This window comes from Mixophyes fleayi, chromosome 3 (genome assembly GCF_038048845.1).
Source record: "Mixophyes fleayi isolate aMixFle1 chromosome 3, aMixFle1.hap1, whole genome shotgun sequence".
NCBI lineage: Eukaryota > Metazoa > Chordata > Amphibia > Anura > Limnodynastidae > Mixophyes > Mixophyes fleayi.
Genome location: NC_134404.1, coordinates 89,359,693 through 89,377,031, shown reverse-complemented (window position 1 = coordinate 89,377,031; position 17,339 = coordinate 89,359,693). Strand labels below are relative to the sequence as shown.

The 17,339-nt window shown below is 41.5% G+C and overlaps 1 long non-coding RNA gene across 1 annotated transcript in view; it reads left to right on the top strand.

Annotated features, from left to right (window-relative positions):
• Nucleotides 1-3,114, top strand: part of LOC142142706 (uncharacterized) — a 77,870-nt gene extending 74,756 nt beyond the window's left edge. The window contains exons 3-4 of the long non-coding RNA XR_012689293.1: nucleotides 1,207-1,323; nucleotides 3,056-3,114. This is a non-coding gene — a long non-coding RNA (uncharacterized LOC142142706). The remainder of the gene's footprint in view (nucleotides 1-1,206; nucleotides 1,324-3,055) is intronic.
• Nucleotides 3,115-17,339: the final 14,225 nt, after the last annotated feature.

The following is a 17,339-nucleotide window of genomic DNA, read 5'->3' as shown; positions in this document are numbered from 1 at the left end:
TTCTTTTCTTTCTTAAATATGTAGTACACTGCACATCACAAAATGTATGTGTATAATCATTGAAGTACACTGGCTACATTTTCTAGCACTCCATAATAACAAGAATGATATATGTAGTGTGCTTTGCACAGCATGGAGCATGGCATGAAAGCTAGAGATGAGCGATTCAGATTATGTGAAATCCGACTAAATCCGATGTTGGGGATCCGACCAACAAACTCTAATCTCAAAACGAGGCAGAACGTCATTTCCAGGAACTTTTGCAAGTTTTGGATTACCATCTTTTGTATATATAGTCCTCCCTCGTTCTCTCAAGTGCCATTTTAGAAGAGGCAGCATGTATTGAGGAGGTTAGCTGTGGTGCTCTGCTCAGAAAATAACATTCAGGGTGAACCAGGGGCATAGGAAAGCAAATCAGTTCAGTAGAGATTAGTCAGCTAGAATAGTTTGCTGTTCAGTTGCTTTTAATTTGAATCTTGAAACTAGTGGCTACTGGTTGTTAATGCATTGCATATGTATAATAGTATATACAGAGAGTATATACAGACTGAGTTAGGCATCATTTTCAACTAACTAGTATATTTATTTCTTGGAGTAAAACAGTGGGCTTTTGCTGTCTGACTATTAGCAGCAGAATCCAAAAACCAAACAGATTTCTTTCTTTTAAACTTGGAAATTTTTCTAATGACAGTAAGCTGTGCGCAAGAGGGACATGTGTGAATAAAAACTGGCTAGAACACCTAGGGCAGGGTTGTATGTGACAGATAAGCTGGTGGGCATCGGGGCATGTGAGTGAAGCTGGTGTTATGTGGGTAGTGACAAAAGCTAATGGGAAAGGGGCGGCATGTGTGAGAAAAGTTGGTGGGCAACGAGGTACATGTCAGTATGTGATAGGTGTGTGCAGTGCTTTTTTTGTAAGAAAAAGGTGCTGGAACTCATATCACGTAGTCAATCACTGAACACACATGCACCATTTTAATGATTTTGCCGCCGACCTGCTACACTCGACAGCGCAATTCAAGTCCACGTGGACCAAACATCAAATGTTTAAAAGTTACTTTTACAACTTGGAAAATCCATTGAAAAAAGGTGCCGGAAATCAGTTCTGTGAGTTCTATGACAAAAAAAAGCAGTGGGTGTGTGATGTCAAGTTTTTTTTTCTTCTGGTTTTGTTCTGAAATCTAACATTTGGGGCTTCCCCTCTAGGTATACTGTGTTTGCTCCTGGAAAGCAGTGAAGTCTGGACAGCATTCTGCGACAGACATCAGTATGTCTGGACACCGGTGAATCTGAACTGCAGCTTTACCAGTCAGCCAGGAGGAGGTAAGAGTTATTATCTGGTGTGAGGGGCTAGGAAATGGGAATTGGGGGGAGGTGTAGCGGTAGGCTGAAGCTTTGTACCGAGAAACCTTGCATCGGCCCTGTATGGGAAGGCCAACTGTTGCCCAATCTGAACTGTCTGGTATACATATTTTTTTACACTTCACTAATATAACATATATGTGTTATTTATACATGCCATATTTATATACATTCCATATTGAAATGCATGACATATTTGACACATGACATATATATATATATATATATATATATATATATATATATATATATACTTGCAAATATATTTGAGTGACGATTCCCCTTGTTTGATTCACACGGGCAGCATTACGGCACATACTAATTTCTATTCAGCCAGATCTACCTTACACATACCATAAAAAGTACTTATAGTAAAACAAGATGTTTGAAAGCTCTACTCTTGGCTCCTGATGTATACTCTACCGAAAGATAAGTGCATAGTAAATAAACAGATGAAGTTGCAGGCAACATTTATGTCTATTGTACCACTGTGCATCCAATGAACGCTGCCTGTTTCAAATGTATTGCATGCCCAGTCTTTGAAGTTTTTTACTATGTGTACACTGCACCTTTGTTGATCATCTAAATTTATTTATATAGCGCCATCAACTTACGTTATATATTACAATTGGGTATATATCTACTCTCTAAATCTCTACTAAATCTCTACTCGTGTGCATAGTCTTTTCATTTTTTATTATGATTGCAGTCCAATTTCATCTATTTAGTTTTATCAATGTCTAACTGTATTAATTTTACTACTGTCCATCTATGAATGCTGCTGTTTCTGTAGCATAAGTGTCCATGATGAATGCTCTGTTATGTTCTTTCTTGATTATGAAGTAGATCAGAGAGTAGAGAGCTATCCCAAAAGTAATCCTCTTGTTCTTTTTTAGCTCCTCTGTGAAGCAATTATACAATTGAGAAAATGCAGTGTTTCATATGTCATTACTAATTTGATGTATGCTTCCACAGCTTCAGTCTTTAAAAGTGTAGTGAGCGCATCCTGTCTTTGAGTGACTTCTAAAACATTACTCTCTTGGATGATGACTTCATCTACATCACACGCCTGTAAGATTTGGAAGCATTTTATCTGGGACTCCAATTGCTGTTTGCAGTCCTGGATCATCTGTTTCTACAGATCAGGTTTTGCAGACCGAGCTTGGTCTATGATGTTGTCAATGAAGAATACATCCTGTGAGAATTTAAGTTCTCATTCCACAAGTCACTTTGTTATTCAATAAATGTAGTTTCTTCACTGGGGAAGCAATACACTTCATACAACTTTGAAAAGTTTTTGGAGCTATGAATTCCATGTCAGAATTATGTTTTTTTGGCCGCCATAATTTTTTTCTTTCCATGTAAAACATAATTTTAGCTGCATCAAAGAGTAAGTGCTCAATGCCAAAGAGTGACAGTTGCATAGTTTTAATGGTCTTGATTAAATCAATTTTTGTCTAGTTGATTTCTAAAAGACATAATGCATGTTCCTTCTTTCCTGAATCACACCTATAAAGATTAATGAAGGTACTTATGATCTCTAAAGGTCTTTTTCGCATAGCTGACAGATCATCTATTGTGTCCCCTAGTGTAGGGAGTGTATCTTTTTTTTTTTTTTTTTTAAACTGCCATGTGTTTCAACACTTAACCTGCGGAGTCCCGACCTTGTCACTTTAAATTAAAATTCATGCAGGTCGCACTGACGTCAGACACTACTGCCGAAGAGCTGGCCAATCGGAAGGAGGTCCTGTCAGCCTTCTGCTGCCATCAGATATCTGCAGAGTCAGTTCTCAGGTAAGTCTGTGTAGATTCCAGTCATCTTTTCGTGAAATCGTTTTTTTTCGTAGGTGTTGTCTGTGTCGGAGTTCTCGTAATCGTAGAGCCATACCCAGCCCTTCCCAATGTACATACAGTTACCCCTTTCACCAGTAATAGTACTTAAACCTCACCTGCTGCATTGGAGGTCTGCGAAGTATTGACCCTGAGGAGAAGCAGAAATGTATGGCCCATGTTTCCAAAGTACCACCTATATGTTTGCAATGATGAACTATTTGAAGGAATACAGAGGTAACCATTGGAGATCACTGAATAACGGATAAACAGCTGCATGTAGCATACAATGACTGAGTGAAGGAAGTTTTTTCAATCTTTCATTGCTGTCGCACATTTGTAATTATGAAAGGAACTTTTTTGATTTCACCTCTCATTATCATCAGCTATTTATATAAAGCCGCAAATACCGCAGCATTGTACAGAGAACTCACTCACATCAGTCGCTGTCCCATTGGGGCTTACAGTCTAAATTCCCCAACATACACACAAACAGAAAAAGAGAGACTTGGTTCAATTTAATAGCAGCCAATTAATCTACTAGTATGTTTTTGGAATGTGGGAGGAAACCGAAGCACCCAGAGGAAACCCACGCAAACACAGGGAGAACATACAAACTCCACACAGATAAGGCCATGGTCGGGAATGAAACTCATGACCCCAGTGTTGTGAGGCAGAAGTGTTAACCACTGAGCCACCATGCTGCCCCTCTCTTGCTATCACTCCTCTGGCCTGCTGCTAAAAATTGAATAACACTCTTTATTTCAAAACCCTTTTTATGCTTTTCTACCAGTCTTGTTTCACTTTCATGCCTTTTATTGCTCTTTTTCTGGTCTTCCTTCTAATGTTGTTTTGCATTGATCTTCTTTCTTCTTTCCTTCACATCACTGGGCACAATGACCACTGCTGCTCTGTGCAGCTGAGAGCATTTTGATAATTGGAATTGCTATTGGTTGTTCTGTCCTCATCCACTTCAATATTGGGAAACACAGACATGCAAGTGGTGACCTGAAATTAGACATGTATTTGTCTTCCAGGAAATATATATATATATATATATATATATATATATATATATATATATATATATATATATATTTTACACATAAAGTGATAGAAGTGGGCTGGTGTGCCATACTGATATTTCTCCAACTGTTTTCATAGTAAAACTATCAAATTCTACTCACTTACATTTGCCATACTGCCGCATCTAATGACCACGGTTTGTGTAAGCCTCACCTATGTACACTTAATCGCCAGTATCTATCTAGTGTATGCTCCATTTTCTATGGTATTTTTCTACCCATTAATATGTGGTGATACACATAAACAACAAATAATTTAGGCCTCATTGAGGTCATCAGCCAAGATGAGCCTGTCAGTCACCACTTACTTCTGAATGGCAATACATACAATAGAACTATCAGTTTGTTGTTCGGCCTTTGGTGAACTATGTGTGTACAAATAGAGATACTTAGCTATGTCATAAGTATTAAAATGATCGGTAATCTAAGAACTTTGCATGGATGTCATCATACATGAGTATCACCTCCTGTGTTCCACCTTATCAAGCCTTCAAAGTAGGTGTCTCTGGGAGGGTCTTGGGATGTTGGGGCACTTACCTTCTGTTGTTGCTTAATAGCACTTCCAGCACAGTGCAAATGTGCAGCAGCCCAAAGTAACCACTGACGCACATTTATTAGTCTATTTTACAGAAGACTAGACCCAATCAAATATATAGATCATTAACTGTCTCCATGTGCCCCCTGCTTCACTCTGTTCACTCTTTTATTTCTGTCTTCCATGTCCACGTCCACATCCTACTTTTGAACACGTAGGGACCGGTTCCATCTGTTTAGTAGATATAGGAGACTTTCTACCTCTTAATTCAGAATTACTGTCAATTTGGAAAGTCCCCTATTAGTGCTAAGCAAACTATGCATTCCCTACTTGTACACAATGAGGGGGAAAGAAAGGATCAGTGTTGATCTCACGTAGCATAGGGGTCATCCCTGGGTCAAGTTTTGGTTACTACCACATTTAGTACTATTGCTACATCACTGCAACATATGATTGATACTTCTACTTAGAGGTAAAGTATACTGAAGGAATGGACCAGATTACTAATGCTAGCAAAGATAAGCATAATCATCATGCTCAATTCCACAATGGGAGACATCTCAGCCTATGAATCTTAAATTAGAACATCAGTAAAGCTACGATGTCACTTGTACAGTGTGGTAAATACTAACACATGTTTTTCTGTTGTGAGCTAAGTTTTTCAGCATATAAACCAGTTGCATTTTTTACAGAAATACTCCCAAGGTTGCTAAGCCTCATTCCTGCATCAAGCAGATTCTTCCTTCAGCCACAGGGCTTTTCAGTCTCTCTGGCATTCATTTAGAAATTTAGGTCACTATACAAATTAGAGATGCTGAAATCTCAACGATTCTTAAGTATTTAAACTTGCTCATACTTATATCAATTCTGCACTTAGGTAATTTTAGCTGCTAGAGAATTCCACTGGTAAATAATCTTCTTAAGAGGCAATTGAATGGCAGCTGCAGCATTGATTTAGAGATTTGTGATAAGTCAAATGTTAATGGAAACTAGTACTAACATATATACAGTATAAGTACTGAAAATGAACACAGAGGGCCTGATTCATATTCGAACACAATGCGAATGCAATTTGTGTTAAAAACAAAATCGGACATAACTTGCACACCCGTATTCAAGTACATGCGGACATCAAGAAATGTTTCCATTTGAATATCAGTATAAATACGCTCTAGCTATAAGCTACTTACAGACAGACAGAACACGGTCCAGGATATGCACATGGATATGTGCAATATAAATTCCCAAACACATGCACTATTTTTTTTCTATAAAATGAATTTTCAACTATTGATATTATAATCATTTTAAAATTTTATGTAAAATAAAATAAAAAAATTTCCCCTATGAAATACATAAATCAGGAGCTTCTTAATGCGTACTGTACATAAAATGCATTTTTATAATATTTCTTACTTTAAAACACATGTTCTGGTCAGTCACCACTATCAGTCGGCACTTACATCTGCCCTGTAGCTGGTGCAAGTGATACTGCTAAAAAACATGTATCTAAGAGATCCACAGAGCTTGAATAGGATGAATGTGTGTGCGTTCCACCTAGCACCTTACTGTATATTGCTTAAGTGTGTCCGCTCCTGTTCCACTCCTTTAAGTAATAGGCAATCCGATGTGTCATTTGTGTTTGGACATGAATTGGATGCAATTGTGTTCACTGGTGTAAAGTCAGTTTCTGAGCATGCGCAGAGCAATTTCACACAACATATGGCACACAACGGGACTAAATCAGGTCCACAATCTATAAAAGAATGATCGAAAGCAAAAAATAAAAAAAGATGCATACTTTTGACCATTCTTGTCGTAAATGTATTTGTGTACAGTGCCTAAAGAACTATGAAATGAATGTTATGGAAATTATTAATAGATATGTAAAACTAGTAAAAAATATAGTATTTTCTACATGTGTTACTCTTTCTCTTGCTATCGCTGTCAAAGGAAGAACATTAGCTACCAGCTAAGTTCATACTTGCCTACTTTCGGCAAGTGTAATCCGAGAGAGGGGCGTGACTAGGGGGCGGGAGGGGACGGGGCGCGGCCAAGTGTGTCATTTTGGCCCCGCCCCTCTACGGGGCCATAATAACACGATTCGCCGCAAATCACGCCATTTAGGCTAGGCAGTTGCGGGATGCGGGAGACTTGCCTGATCTCCCGGGAGTCCGTGAGACCATGTCTCCCGGACATTCCGGGAGAGTTGGCAAGTATGGCTAAGCTATATAGACAGCAATACCACCAGAATGGCCTCAAAGCTGCAGGATGCTTCCAATTTATTTAAATGAAAAATCTTGATATAAATAAACCTAATCCATTCTATGAATGTAAAATTACAATTCTTTTATTTTGCTACACACGCACACACACATCACAATACAATCAAATGCACTTTGCCAGTTCCTTTTGTAAAGCAAAGTTATTTTAGAAAGCAGGCCAATATCACAGTCTTTTGTATTGTTATTGTTTAAAAAAATACACAACCTAAACACAACACACCCACCCAAACAAGAGTGTCACATTAAAATCCTAGCGTGCCATCAGACCGCACCTTTTTTAAGTGCAAGTTGAACTCCATGCAGAGTGAACAGCTGTGGATGCCTCACAGTTAAATATGTTGCAAAGCAACTAGATAAACACATCCATCTATCAAATACACTATCCCATACTGTGATAAGCTAAAGTAATAAAACGGAGGTTTTCATTATGGATGGAAGAGTGAAAGTCCTAAGAGTTCGGAGATCTGGAGTCACACTGCTGTGGGGTGTGACATGTGTCCATGTAGTGGGTCATAAATCCAGGTGTTAGGTTGAGTCATTGAGATATCACCTCAGTATGCTAATCTTTTCATTGTTAAACTAGAGGAGGAATTCTTATCAACTTGCACAATGAAACCTATAGCATACTTATATTGATGATTTGCTACTTATCTGGACTGGCTCTGAAGATGAGCTGCTGACTTTCCATAAAAACTTCAACAAGTTTCACCCAACCATCAGATTCACTCTTAGCTACTCACGATCTCGGATACATATCCTGGACATGACCATAGCCGGATTAAGGGGGGGGCACAGGGGGCAAGTGCCCCGGGCCCCCCTCTCTCTGAGGGCCCCCCGCCGCCAGTATTACTTCATCTGCTGTCAGTTGCTGTCTGACAGCAACTGACAGCTACTGCTCCGTGCCCCCCTCTCTCCGCGGGTATCGCCCCCCGCTGCCTGTGAGAGAAGCAGCTGCATGATTCTATCAACTTTCATTCCCCCCCCCCCTCCCCCGCTCGCGGGGGGGGTGCCGCGAGTGGGGGAGGGGGGTGAAAACAAAAGTTATTAAAAACATGCAGCAGCTTCTCTCACAGGCAGGAAATTAAGTACAAGGTCAGACAGAAGATGGAATCAGGCAGACAAGGCTTGTGGCATAACAGGAATACTAGATACACAGACAATGCAAACTGAAATTGGTGGTCAGTAGCAGCAACAGATAGCCAATTGGGTGTCTGGAGTGTCTGGATAATCCATAATTTATTGCTTATTTGTTACCCATGTCAATACCCATGTCAATATATGTACTGAGATTGGCTCTACAACCTAGTGCATATATGATTCATGAAGCTAAGCAAAGCTAGCTAGGGTTTACATTTGGATGGGGGACCCCTCAGTGTGGTGAGATGGATAGATCCCATTTCAGAATAATAATTTTGTAAATGTATTAATTTTGTTGTATGGTATACTGATGTGAGGAATATGGGTCTTTATCGAATAGATGTCGGATTTATCCTGATGTCTTTTTATTTTATTTTATGAATTTTTATGCTTTATATAGTGATTAAGCTGCTTTTGTGATATCTATATATGTATACACTAATATATTAAATTTTAGAGGAAAAAGGGTTTGCAGCTATAACAACTTATAAGGACAGAGATTAAGAGATATTGAAACACGGATTGTCCATGAACACACCAAAAAAATATATAAAAACTTTCTTCCTCCTGCAAACAATAGTGGAATCGGATCATGTGACCATTTGGAGATTGTAAGTAATTAATGAAACAATTGGACACCTGTGAGATGCTTTAAATACGGCTATCATTAACTAAGCTATACTTGCCTCTGATGAAACAGCTGAGGAGCTGAGAAACGCGTCAAGTTGCTGATTATATGAGTTTTGGCCATTGAGACCCCGGGGACTCCACACCACAAGTACGGATTGTCATTTACTGCTATTTGTCAGCTAAAGTGGTGGAAAGCTCTATAAGCGCTGTATGCGCCGGAATGATAGGACCGAAAGAACGTCAGGTGAATTTCTTCTTCTAACTATATGGGACTCGCACTCATGCTTACTGAGAACCACGATCTCCTGAATATGCACACGCAGCTGTGCCCAAAAATCAGTTGAGAGAGAGAGGAACCTTTTCCTATTAGTTATTTGGGATATTTGAACATATCCTATATAAGGGACTTTGAGATTAAATTCCACAGGCTGGAATCTATTTACACTCAGCCGATTCTACGTTTCTATAACTCTGGATCCATCAGTATGGACTATATATATCTAGGTCCTTAATGAGCATTATTTCCATATTCACATATATTGACAATCCTCTATGGTGTTAACCTTTTACTCTTTGAATTTAATTAGACTACTTAGATGAGATAGTATTGTATACTGTATATATTTATTCATGTCTATGGTCATATTCACCGTCTATGTTATTAATGGTTAATAAAACACTATTATTGAAATGTATACCTAGTGCTCCTATTTTTTCCTTTTTTGGTATATTCTGTTTTTATAGGTCCAGAACCTATTAGTGACGCTGCTGGTCTACATTTCTAAAATCGATACCTAGCGCCTAATATTTGTGTGTTATCTGTTGCTGATTGGCCTTAGACAGGAAGTGCTCATTTCACTTCCTATCTGAGCAGCTTGGAGTGATGCAGCAGAGAGCAAGGTAAGTGTCTGTGTGTGTGTCTGTCTGTCTTCCATTGTGCTTGACATTTCAATTCACCAATGCATATCTCCCAACATTTATAAATGGAAAATCGGGCCAAAACAAACTCCAATATGATTTACGTAAAGCACACCCTCAATTTACACTCACACACTACCCAAATCTGCCCATTCATTAATTATAAAGCCCTTCACACTTCCCTCTAACTTGCCCCTTTCAATGTCCACAAATAGCTGGCATGTCCCCATGGCACCCACTCACCATAGATGGCGTGAGTTGTGGCAAATATGCTCTTCAAATCAAAATTGTCCTGCTTAAATTGGAACAGTGGAGAGGCATGCTGCTCACACTTTAATAAATACAGCAATATAGAGCAATGCACCTAATATTGCAGAACATGTAGACCCCAAATCAGCCCTGAGCTCAATATTAATATAACTGGCAGAGCATTGCAGAGCTGGGGTCATAATGTGTAACTTGATCTTGGGGCTGAATTAAATACGTTTAATTTGACCACAATATGGCAGGGCGTGTTTTAATGCATGGTGCTACATAATGTAGGAGGATACCCCTAATGTAATGCCATAGTGTGGGTGCATTTTATGATGTTGTAAAGGTCATTATTGATTTATTCTGTGACCTTAGGCAAGCATTTATTTTATGTTCTAACATAAAACATATATATGTTATTACAATGCTGCCCTGCTTGTATATTGAGTTTTGAACAGCCAGTTCGCCACTATATTTGATTGCCAGTATAATTCAATACTTCTTGGGATATAAATTGCCCTTTGCAAATGTAAGAGAAGTAATTTTAAGCAACAGTCACTTTTACCTTTGCAGTCTGGCTGGGCCGACTGCAAATGTAGACTTAACCTCATGTGTCAAACTTCCATTGTCCAATAGATTGTAAGCTTGCGAGCAGGGCCTTCTCACCTCTTTGTCTGTTTTACCCAGTTTGTTTATTAGTTTACTATGTTTGTCCCCAATTGTAAAGCGCTACGGAATATGTTGGCGCTATATAAATAAATGATGATGATGGTGAGGGCAGCAGGGGGCTTGTGGCAGTATAATGTGTGTGAGGGCAGCAGGGGGCTTGTGGCAGTATAACGTGTGAGGGCAGCAGGGGGCTTGTGGCAATGTAGTGTGTGTGAGGGCACAAGGGGCTTGTGGCAATGTAGTGTGTGTGAGGGCACATGGGGCTTGTGGCAATGTAATGTGTGAGATAGGTAGTGGCTAATTAATGGGTATTATTTTCTTTGTGGGGTGATGGTGAGGCAATTTAATTTAATAGTGGGGTTGGTGCAGACTTATCAATGTAGGTTGGGATGATTATTTTAATGTTGGGGTGGTTTGGGCGCTATTAATTAAATGTGCGGCAGAGTTTTGGAAAAAGGATTGCTATTTCTTAAAAGTGAATGCAAGTTATTTAATGTATGGTAGGAAATTGGTTTATTTAATAAATGTGATTACTATTAAATTTAATGTTTGAGGGCTATGGATCTTTTTATTAAAGATGAATAAAATTATTTTACAGTCGGGCTGGTTACAGGAAAGGTGCATTAATAACAAAACATGAATTGTTTTGATTTAATGTCGGACTGCATAGAGGCAGGGAGGACTACTGTGTTCACTCATTGCTGATATTTCTATATGTCATGTACCTATTCTATTTCCAAACAGGGAACCAACATTCCAGGATCCAGACAAGCACAACTGAGCTTAGGACCCAAGCAGCAGCAACAAGTATTTAAAGCGGAAAGAACAGGTAGGAGAGAGCAGGACATTCTGCCAACTGTCCTGATTCTGGTGGGGTAGGCCTGAATTCGGGGACTGACCCACTAAGTCAGGACATTGTCCCGACTACAGGTACAGTTGGGAGGTATGTCCCACTTCACACTACTCTACTCATAAAGGGGGAGCTGCCTGCACCTACCACTAGTGCACACAGTATTGTCTGTGTATTTGTCTAAAATTATAGCCATAGTACACTTTAGGGGCCCCCCTGTCTAAAGTGCCCCGGGCCCCCCAGAGCCTTAATCCAGCTCTGGACATGACCCTATACAATAAAAACAATACTATACAAACATCAGTCTATCATAAACCTACAGACCGCCCAGCATATCTGAGATGGAACAGCTTTCACCCAGGACACATAAAGAAGTCCATCATTTACAGCCAAGCTCTGAGATACATTCGGATTTGTTCAGACAGTGAAGACAGAACACAACACCTGCAATCACTGAGGATAACATTAATACAACAAGGATACCATCCAATAGTTATAGATAAACAGATCCACAGAGCCACAAGGATCCCAAGGAGTAGGCTCCTGGATTACAAACAGAAGGAGGTTAACAGCAGGGTGCCCCTAGTGGTCACTTACAATCCCCACATGAACATCTTGGAGAAAATTGCTGCTGATCTTCAGCCATATTTCAGAAAGACAATAGACTGTAGGAAATATTCCCAGATTTACCTCTTCTTTCATACAAACAACCTCCGAACTTAAGAAATCTCCTCGTTAGAAGTGCCCTCATCACCATCAGAGACTGGCACCTTCCCTTGTAAAAAAAAATTGCAAAACTTGCACCCATGTCCTACCAACAAACATAGTCCACATACCCAAAACACAATGGGACACTTTTCGGGCCTGAGTCATAAAGGAGAGCAAAGCAAAAAAAGGAGTAAATTTGATCCTGGACAAACCATGTTACAATGCAAAGGGTGCAAATTAGTTTATTATTTTACACATAAGTTAAATACTGGCTGCTTTTATATGTAGCACACAAATACTTGATAGCTTTATTTTTACATTGAAATTTAAACTTGATCTAGGAGATACCCTACCCCAACTATAAATTTGTCCCCATATTTTAAATTGACCTCCAATGCAACATGGTTTTGCCAAGGTGCAAAGTTACAATTTTTTTGCTTTGCTTTCCTTAAAAACATGGGCTCTTTGTGATTTGGGACCAGTAGTTAGATTTTCTATGAACTGATTCACAAATATTCATCCACAAAAAAAGGTTGTATAAAATGTGTTTTAAGATACATACCATATTTTTTAGGTTAATTTGTTGTTTTTTTTATATTTTTATAGAATTAGCTCTTAAAGAAAATTACATTTTGAAGAAAATATTTGTTAAAAACAACGTTTTAAAAGGCATTCTTGCTCTGAATTTTTAGCATGACTTTTGTGGATCAAATCAGTGGCTGAAATACAGATGCATATAGAAACTGGAAATTTACAGAAACATTTTGGTCCTCTCTACCTATTAATGGCATTACTTGGTGTATTACAGGCCATCACTACTGCTGGGCATTGCTAGGGCTGGACAAATTACTAGACACCACTGATTTTAAGAGGGTGTCTCTGGACGAGGTGCACAATACCACATTACCACCTCAGACAGCAGACAGGCTAGAATAATTTCTGGGCACAGTCACCACAAATTATACAATCAATTCATTAATAAACAATAAGGCAAAATAGATGCTTTAAAGCAAATGCAAAATATGTAATAAGATTATATTAACAGTCAAGGCATGAATAATACATAATGCATTTCTATAGAAGGATATTAAAATTCCTATAAATACAGGCGTCTTGCTTGAAAAACCCAACATCAAAGAAAGTTTTGCTGCCATCTACGCATTTACTCATTGAACTTATTAATGATACAAGGAAGGGTAGAGGATATTGTGGCCAAGATGCTTGCAGAGATAATATCACATTTTTCTTTCTTTCAATGTCCTGGCTGCTTATTAACACAAAATTAGCCCTAAGTCACTGTAGGCAAATATGAAAAAGATCACCACAAATAAATATAGATAAGAATTAGCAATGAACTTAGTTACTGTAGTTATTCATTTTCATATTAAGTGACATAATATAAGTTATTGTCATGGCTAGGAATATTTGTGGATCCCCAACCTCTACTTAGATGGTAAAGCAGAGGGTGGGGGAGACAGAACACGCTGGGATAAGTTCAGATGGAGAATCACAATGAAGAAATATACAGACGATAAAGTAGTGTTGCAACTTTAGTATATTGTTCAATGGTGCAACAGCAGTAATAAAAGGCATGTACAACTCAGCTGTGCTGAGCACACGGTAGTTGGGAAGTAAAACAATCACATCAGTACTTCAAGTGGTAACCATGAGCAACAGTATGAAAAACAAGCAATACAGTTCAACGCTAAGATGATGATCCAGAATACTTGTAACATTGTAACACAGACAGCAATAAAGGAGAATCACTGACACAGCTTGAAAGTCCAATGAGGATAGTAAATAGACTTGGCTGATCCAGATGGAATGTGATTCACTTTAGCGGATGGTGATAGGTAATGTAACGGTTATTGTCAGCGGAACAACAGATGTATATATATAGTCCAAGAGCTTGGTGAACTAGAGACATGCAATAGAATGTTGCTAGAAGTACAGCGTGACAATAGAAGTCCAACACACAGAGAAACGTAAGTTCATCCCTTTGACAGAAAGCGGCTGATATCGCACAGAACTTAATTAAAGGAACTGGCTCCTAGCTCGGCAATGATTCTTAGAAATATTCCAGCAATTCCCAAACAGCAGAATGATAATAATAGCCGTGCAGACCTAGAACCACAGATGACCAGAACTTGATTGTAGTTCAACAGAATAATGAACAGCCGAGCAGAGCGGTAATGAATCCAATCAATATGAGCACAGTTTATAACAAGCAACTCACGACAGTTCTATGTGCAGATGAAAGTTCAATGAATAGTTGCAGCTTAGAGATGAACCATGAAATGGTATTCAGCAGGGCCAAATGGAGATCAGCGATGACAGGCAATCTCGGTAACCGAATAACATCCAGGAGACACTCAGGGAGTTAGGTATGCAGCCAGAACCCACGGTAGTGTGAGTAACACGAAGATCAGGCAATGAATCCCTGATCACAAGAGGTTGATATAGTCTTCAGTAACCAATAAGCTTCAGAAGGAGGTTTCCAATTAGGATAACAGAAAACAGCTCGAAAAAGTAGAGACTCTGAAACAGGAGACAAGCACCAACATAGTTCCTTAAAGGGCAAGTCACACAGCAGCACCTAGTTATGAGAGTGGTGTGTGACAGTTATAAGCTATTAAAATATATCTTACAGTAGGCTGAGAATAATGTAGTATTTGCCTACATGTACAATGGGATTCCTCTAGATGAATTACTTTGACAAGACTATGGATTCCATACAACTGTCTCTCATGATTGTGCAGGGTGATTCCATAATCTAGAACATGTAGTCAATGGCTAAAACCTACTGCAGTGAACCCATCTTATGAAAGCTTAAACCAGCGGTTCCCAAACTGTGCGCCGCGGCTCCCTGGGGTGCCGCGGCGCTGTCACAGGGGTGCCGCGATCCCTAGCAAGAAATAGAAGAGAAAAAAATAAACCAAAAAAAACAAAACTTACCCATCATCCAGCGCCGGATTCTCCTCCTCACTGACTGCTGGGCGTGACGTCATCAAGTCCGTCAGCCTCAGTGATGAGGAGCAGCAGAGAGGACATCAGGAATGAAGGTAAGTAAAGGAGAGTGAAGGGGGACAGAGAGAGACATGCTGAAGGAGGGGGTCAGAGAGAGACACGCTGAAGGAGGGGGACAGAGAGAGACACGCTGAAGGAGGGGGACAGAGAGAGACACGCTGAAGGAGGGGGTCAGAGAGAGACACGCTGAAGGAGGGGGACAGAGAGAGACACGCTGAAGGAGGGGGTCAGAGAGAGACACGCTGAAGGAGGGGGACAGAGAGAGACATGCTGAAGGAGGGGGACAGAGAGAGACACGCTGAAGGAGGGGGTCAGAGAGAGACACGCTGAAGGAGGGGGACAGAGAGAGACAAGCTGAAGGAGGGGGACAGAGAGAGACACGCTGAAGGAGGGGGACAGAGAGAGACACGCTGAAGGAGGGGGTCAGAGAGAGACATGCTGAAGGAGGGGGTCAGAGAGAGACATGCTGAAGGAGGGGGACAGAGAGAGACACGCTGAAGGAGGGGGACAGAGAGAGACATGCTGAAGGAGGGGGTCAGAGAGAGACATGCTGAAGGAGGGGGACAGAGAGAGACATGCTGAAGGAGGGGGACAGAGAGAGACACGCTGAAGGAGGGGGTCAGAGAGAGACACGCTGAAGGAGGGGGACAGAGAGAGACAAGCTGAAGGAGGGGGACAGAGAGAGACACGCTGAAGGAGGGGGACAGAGAGAGACACGCTGAAGGAGGGGGTCAGAGAGAGACACGCTGAAGGAGGGGGTCAGAGAGAGACATGCTGAAGGAGGGGGTCAGAGAGAGACATGCTGAAGGAGGGGGACAGAGAGAGACATGCTGAAGGAGGGGGACAGAGAGAGACACGCTGAAGGAGGGGGTCAGAGAGAGACACGCTGAAGGAGGGGGACAGAGAGAGACACGCTGAAGGAGGGGGACAGAGAGAGACACGCTGAAGGAGGGGGACAGAGAGAGACATGCTGAAGGAGGGGGACAGAGAGAGACACGCTGAAGGAGGGGGACAGAGATAGACACGCTGAAGGAGGGGGACAGAGAGAGACACACTGAAGGAGGGGGACAGAGAGAGACACGCTGAAGGAAGGGGACAGAGAGAGACACGCTGAAGGAGGGGGACAGAGAGAGACACGCTGAAGGAGGGGGTCAGAGAGAGACACGCTGAAGGAGGGGGTCAGAGAGAGACACGCTGAAGGAGGGGGCCAGAGAGAGACACGCTGAAGGAGGGGGACAGAGAGAGACACGCTGAAGGAAGGGAACAGAGAGAGACACGCTGAAGGAGGGGGACAGAGAGAGACACGCTGAAGGAGGGGGTCAGAGAGAGACACGCTGAAGGAGGGGGACAGAGAGAGACACGCTGAAGGAGGGGGACAGAGAGAGACACGCTGAAGGAGGGGGACAGAGAGAGACACGCTGAAGGAGGGGGACAGAGAGAGACATGCTGAAGGAGGGGGACAGAGAGAGACACGCTGAAGGAAGGGGACAGAGAGAGACACGCTGAAGGAGGGGGACAGAGAGAGACACGCTGAAGGAGGGGGACAGAGAGAGACACGCTGAAGGAAGGGGACAGAGAGAGACACGCTGAAGGAGGGGGACAGAGAGAGACACGCTGAAGGAGGGGGACAGAGAGAGACACGCTGAAGGAAGGGGACAGAGAGAGACACGCTGAAGGAGGGGGACAGAGAGAGACACGCTGAAGGAGGGGGACAGAGAGAGACACGCTGAAGGAGGGGGACAGAGAGAGACACGCTGAAGGAGGGGGACAGAGAGAGACACGCTGAAGGAGGGGGACAGAGAGAGACACGCTGAAGGAAGGGGACAGAGAGAGACACGCTGAAGGAGGGGGACAGAGAGAGACACGCTGAAGGAGGGGGACAGAGAGAGACACGCTGAAGGAGGGGGACAGAGAGAGACACGCTGAAGGAGGGGGACAGAGAGAGACACGCTGAAGGAAGGGGACAGAGAGAGACACGCTGAAGGAGGGGGACAGAGAGAGACACGCTGAAGGAAGGGGACAGAGAGAGACACGCTGAAGGAGGGGGACAG